The sequence below is a fragment of the Rattus norvegicus genome, chromosome 15 (assembly GCF_036323735.1).
Source record: "Rattus norvegicus strain BN/NHsdMcwi chromosome 15, GRCr8, whole genome shotgun sequence".
NCBI classification, from domain to species: Eukaryota; Metazoa; Chordata; class Mammalia; order Rodentia; family Muridae; genus Rattus; species Rattus norvegicus.
In genome coordinates this window covers 80,570,714-80,577,237 of record NC_086033.1, presented here as the reverse complement: position 1 = coordinate 80,577,237, position 6,524 = coordinate 80,570,714, and the positions used below count along the sequence as shown (strand labels likewise).

At 38.9% G+C, this 6,524-nt stretch overlaps 1 pseudogene; it reads right to left on the bottom strand.

The window, feature by feature from the left end:
* Positions 1 to 264: 264 nt before the first annotated feature.
* On the bottom strand, positions 265 to 4,348 carry Ski-ps1 (Ski proto-oncogene, pseudogene 1; annotated as a pseudogene).
* Between the last annotated feature and the right edge of the window lie 2,176 nt (positions 4,349 to 6,524).

Genomic DNA, 6,524 nt, shown 5'->3' with positions numbered 1-6,524 from the left:
ATGTTCTAGCAAGTAGAGGACGAGCTACAAGCCACAGAGGCAGTCTCAACTCTGGTTGCAGCTGGGGGACATGGCTTGCTCACTTGAACTTGGCCAGTAGAAAATTTTGCAGTGGATTCCAAAAGTATGAGATTACAAACACTTGCTTGGTAATAGGCACAGTAGAGATGTTGTGCTGTGTGGCTGCATTGGCTTGGCCTGGGCCTGCAAAGCCACGTACTCGCAGCCCTCTGAGCATACACAGAGGTCCAATTATTGCCCAGGCTAGGAATCAAGCTCAGAATTGCTCTCAACTCCAGAATTCTCAGGCTGTAGACAAGGCCACAGCTGTTCCTGACGCTCCTTCACCCCCTTTCTCCAGGTGCTCACAGGCCACGTCAGCTTGAAGCTGCTCATGGTCAGCCTCTGCATGCTGCAGCTTTGCCTGCGGGTCCTCAGTCTGGGCTGAGTACTTGGCATGCAGGTGCCCAGCCTTGCAGCGGTTTTCACACAACCGGACCTGCCGTGCCTGCCCCAGCTCTCACTTCAGGCACACCCAGGACTCGTTGGTTTCTTCCATCTTCTCATTTTCAGCTTGAAGCGGCTCAATCTCTTTCTTCAAACTGCAGCTGGCCTCTGTGACTTCCTGTCGTTTCTCCTTGGCCACACTCAAGAATTCTAGCTCATGGTGCAGGCTGCGCTTACCCTGCTGGGCTGCTGTCAGCTTCTCCTCTTGCTTAACTAACTGTATTTTGACCACCTCCTATAGGAATTTTTCTTTGGCTTCCTTGGTATCCAGGCCAACCCCCAGGGCTTGCCGCAGGTGCTCCAACTCTGCCTCCAACCCGCTTGGGGCATCAGCATGGGCTGCAGTATCAGGGGCAGCCATAGATAGAGCATGTATGCCCAGGGAACTTAGATCAGGTATCAGCATGTCTGGGATTCCTGGTACATTGGTGGCCACCTTCTGTTTTCGTGCCTCAATACAAGTAGTAAGAGGTTCTGGTGCCCAGGAGACTATGGTGGTGCATAATGGATTGTTCACAACCTTTTGCTGGGTTGGTGGTGCTAGGGCCACATTGAGGGTCACAGCTGTCTCAAAGCTCCTGCAGGAGTAGAAGCGGTAAGAGAATTCTTATAAGTTTTGAAGCATATAAATTATACTTTTAATATTAAAATAATGAGTATGTGCACTGACATAACTCTAGCAAGCCATAACTAATGGATTGAAAGTTACGAGCATTTTAATTATATTACGACCACTTCGATAATATCTCTTCAAATTATATTAAAATTAGGTGTTCAAATATATGTGTAACATAGAACATATTATATGTTGCATCTTGTCACATGATAAAATTGTCTTGCGTATCTTAAAGTGTTTTAGTCAGGATTCCATAGAATTACAGAACCAAAAGGACGAATATATGAAATCAATATATCAGCTCGGAAATAGTATCAACGATTAAACCAAACCTGGGAAGCTGAGAAGTTGGCTGGCACTTGCTCCTTGGGTCTGAATAATACCCTAATAGTTGGACCAGTCCCGCAAGTGTTGTTCTCACAAGGGTAAATTGGGGGAGGTGACTAGTACTGCCTTGGTCCACTAGGTGGGGTGGTTAGTAGTTCCAATCTGGCTCTCTAAGGCATAAAGATTGGCAACTACATCCAATACCTAGTTTATGATGAGTGTCTATAAACTGCCTCTATCATCAGAGAATCAACATCAGCCCATTTTTGATGGACAAGTTTTGTGCATTTATGTTAGAATAATCAGGCATATATAATATAATATTGTTTGTATAAAAATAATTAAGTCAGTATTAACAACGATTGAACACTACAAACAAATACAGAACACAGTCTCATTTCTCCGTGTAAATATGTATAGCAGGGTTAAGAATGCGGTTTAAATAAAATATTCAGCATACCATGCAATTTTTTTTTTTTACTTTTCAAGTATTATTTTTGTTCACTAGTAATTCAATTGTTCCTTTAAAATTATGGGTTGGTCATAATTTTATTGCTTATTGCAATCTGGATAGCTGGCTCCACCCAGGAAAGTCCTGCACCTTGCCTGGGCAGCAGAGCAAATAGACCCTGGTGGAAGAGGAGTCCGTGAGGCAGCCAGGAGCGCGAAAGCACAGGGAAGACTTGGTTCCCCTCAGTCCCTTCCTGCTTCCACCGGTGACAGAAGACGGGCCCAGGGGGGATTCTCCCTGTCCCTTGTCAGGTACAGTAATAACAAGATCTGGTCCTGTACCTCTCCTGGGCACTACAGTAAAACTGACCCCGATGGGGAAGGTGAAGGTGAGCGAACCGCTAGGATAAGAGTGGTCCCTTAGCAGCTGCAGGGCTCAAGAGAATGACCCTACGCCTCAAGTGGGCACCACAGTTGAGCTTGCTCTGTGGCTTCCATGCCGGTGAGCTGGCTGGCCCTGAGGGCATAGGAGCAGGTACTACTCCTTGCTGGCTGCTACTTTGGCTGAGCTGGCTGAGTTAGTGCAGGAGAGTTTGTTCTCATAGTGTGGGTGCTTGCGAACTGGAAGGCAGACCCACTCAATTACCACCCAGGTCCACATCCAGGGCTTTGAGTTGGCCCACCCCTACATCTACCTCTTTTATGAAGTACTGAAGCAGGTGAAGGGGCCTGTCCTGCACAACTAAAGCTGGAGGATCTCCAGGACACAGGGCAACAACAATATATCCAGAAAGTTCCGGTGACAATCCAGTATTGAGAGTGCAGCAGAAGCCAGAGCCCTCGAACCAGGCCAGTGATCAATTGCAATGAACATTTTCAATAAATATTTGTGGACAAAAAAGTATACTGTGTAACACACTGTGACACACTGTAACACCACGATGAGATGTTTATTATTATTATTATTATTTATTATTATTATTATTAATGTATTATTATTATGATGAATTTTCTTTTGGTGAGAAGGTTGCAAGAGCAAAGGGGAAAAAGATCTGAGATTAGTAGAATTGGGGTTCATGAGGTGAATTCACAAAATAATCAATTAAACATCTTAAAAAATTAAATAAAATAATAAGGTGGAAAAACAATTATATTTTTAGGAAAAATTCTTTGTGATAGTTAAAATAAAACATGTTATTTTAAAAACTATTTATTAGCTATATTTCAAAGTTTAGATTGTCAATAAAATGTTGCTGCATATTTCAAAATTATGCTTCAAGTGTAAAGATGAGGAGAGAATAAGAATACCTGATGTAAATTATAAAACAACTAAATAACTATCTAATTTATTAAGCCAACACAAACTATAGCTGATTCTCTTTCTTTTTCTGCTTCACTTAAATTGTATTTATTTTTTATATAGTAAATATTCACTAATAGGCTTGAAACAATTTTTGAAATCTGGTTTGAAGTATATGGGAAGTAAGCTGTAAACATTAAAATATGGAACTTTGTTGTAATGGGATTACATTTATAGTAACGGAAATTTCCAAAAATTATATTATATTTTTGCTAACATTCCCAAATATTTTGTGTATTTCTTAGCAGATTCTTATACTTTAAAAGTAGAGCATTTTCTTTACCCAGAACATGTCCTTTAAAATAGGCACGTTCATATTTGTAGCCACAGTTTTGTACATCATTTGAAATAATTGTATTTACAAAATAAAATTACTTCACTCATCAAAAAAGACTGGGGAGATAGTATATTGATGTAAATATATAAATTATGTAATGGGTTTCATGAGGATATATATAATACTTGTTTACTAATTTTCCCTGAGAATCAGATCCCCATGTTTAAATTTGCAAGTTAGGAAGATCAAATTTCATCCCATTAGAGATACAGTAATAACTTTGTAATTAGTAAAATCAGTGTCACACTGCATAATCAGCTCACTGAACTTATATATTACAGAAAAAAATAAAAAAAATTCCTTGATAGTAACGTAACTGTCCCATTAAAGTCTTGATTAACTTTACAACAATAAAACAGTATCATTTTACTTTTATAAATTAGCAGGCAAATTGGAAATATATCAAACAAGGCTCCTGCATCTTTAAAGGAGGTAAGCCTGCTTAATTTAAATAATACAATGCTGGCGACATTAATTTCTTATGGTAGGGATTTAACAACTCGCTTTGGAATGTGAGACCAAAATTATGTTTCAGCAGTTCCATGGTAAATGTTTCAAGGAATGCCACGCGGCCCCTAGGCACTGCACGACATACAGAGGTATCAGAACCAATTGATGTGTGAAATGACAATTGCGAGCATCCATTCCAGATGAGCTGACCCACCCCGATTCCACCCTGCTGATCCTGTTTGGTCAGCAGGTAACTTCCACCATCTGCTTCTGTGATAGCAGCAGAATCTGTTTCCTTCATGCGCACCTAAATGGTGAAGTCTGTGGGATACAGGATCCAGCTTGTCCATCATGGGCTATTGTGCATTGTTCTGTTTTATCTCGAAAGACTAAGTTTCGCTTAGCAGGTATTTTCTTTCAGCAGCATCGAAACGGTTTTTATCCTGAGCATAATCAGACTGAGGCGTGTCAATTTTTAATGGCGACCACACATACATAGAATTTGCTGTGATTTGCTGTTTGTATCGCTAACACCCTTATGATGATATCATAATAATTACTTTTAATTCAGTACTTTTTGAGATTATGCAACTGGACATGGAAACTGTACAGCTTTTACATTACATACATGTCCTGTCGCTTTAACTAATTTACAAGCTGTTTGCATTGTTCTTCCTATTTCCTTCTCAGAAACCAACGTTACACTAAATATTTAATAAATTACTTAAAGAAACTGCCAAATAGAAAAAAAGGCAGCAATTAATTCAAGGAAATTCCTGAAAGTTCACAACTTGGGAGTATTTTTAGGCTTTGCTAGTATACAAAGATTATCTTACCCAAATGCAGTTTTCAAAAATCTGACGATGTTGAAGTTAGTTTTGTAAGTATTCACTTTTTTTTGTGAATAGGATGTGTGAAGAAGTGGTTCTTACATAATGCCAACGCTCTTCCATCAACGTTCATGCAACTGCATCAGAGTTCAATTACATCACAGCAAGTAGCAGCTCTGTAAGTTTCAGGAGTATGCAAAATATCCCTCTCCACCAGTGACATGCCACTAGTTAAAAACAACACAACAAAGGAGCCTTTTGACATTCCCAGAACAAAATATTCCTTTAAAGAAAATATATTTGGCCCTGTGTTTTCTAGTGAAACATCTTTTAAAAGATTTACCGAGTCACATCTTTTTAAAATAGATTAAATGTTTTGAATAATAACAGGTTATTAGAAAAAAACATGCAAGAATAAACGTGCAAGTGTTTCACTCAACAAATCAACCAATTATTGTTATTAAACATTAATTTCATCCCCCATTTTTTAATACCTTGAGAAAAAAGAATGGCATAACTGATGACAAAATATTTGTTTGGATAAAGTGTGTAGACCCCAATCATGACAGGATTACTGTGATTTCTGTAAGAAAAATGTTTCCATATCCTCATGTCTATGTATGAACGGGTGTTTGCTGTCAGTTAACCATTTTAATCCCCAAAAGTGAGTAAATTCAAATAAACACACACACACACACATACACACACACACACACACACACACACACACACACACGCGCGCGCGCGCGCGCGCGTTTGTATGTTTGTCAATTCTGTAGAGTCTTCTAGGATTTAGCTTTACCAGTCCTGGTATAGTACTATCATAATACAAGGTGTGTGTTTATGAATTTGCAATATGCATGTATCCTATGAAAGTAGTTTTTTCATATGATTATGGACCATTATGTCATAAACCAAAGAAAAACCATTTCATCACTCCCGAGTATCATCTCCACTGATGAGATCACTAGGCAGCAGGTTACCTTGTAAAAAACCCTTTTCTTGAAGTTTTCAGATGGAATGTTATTGGAAATAATACCACTAGATATTCCCTAAGCACTGAGCAAATACTGAGCATTCTTCTAAGGTCTTCACACTCACAACTCATTACACTCATAAGGAAAACATCCCTGGGAAGAGGTGATTCTGATTCCTGTTCTTGAATGAACTTTTTGTTGACTCAGATTCTCTTTCCCTTTAAAATCACTGCGAGCTTTGTGTGAATTGGAGGTATTAGCACGGTGTTAAGTGTTGGAAATATTTTCTCCAGTTGTCACTGGTGTTTACTTCTTTACAATTTATGACAATTCCTGAGAGCAGTGTTGTGAGGCTTTTCAAAATTAAGTAGATATCTAAGGCTATTATTCATCATAGTCTCTCCAAGAAACAGAAAACTCAATTACTTTAGTGTTTGCAAAGAAACTGTTAATTTAGCTTACTGTGAGGAAATAAAATAAAGGGCTCAGTAAAACTCCTTTAATCTGGAGTGTGGTGGCATATATAATATTAAATATGCTCAACAACACAGTTCCTGATATTCAGATATTTTAAGTGTGTTACAGGAAATTTTCTGCTTCTTTCTTCCTGGACATTTCATGAAAGTAATTGTTGCTGGTAACATGGGTATGCATTAGGTCTCTTCTCAGG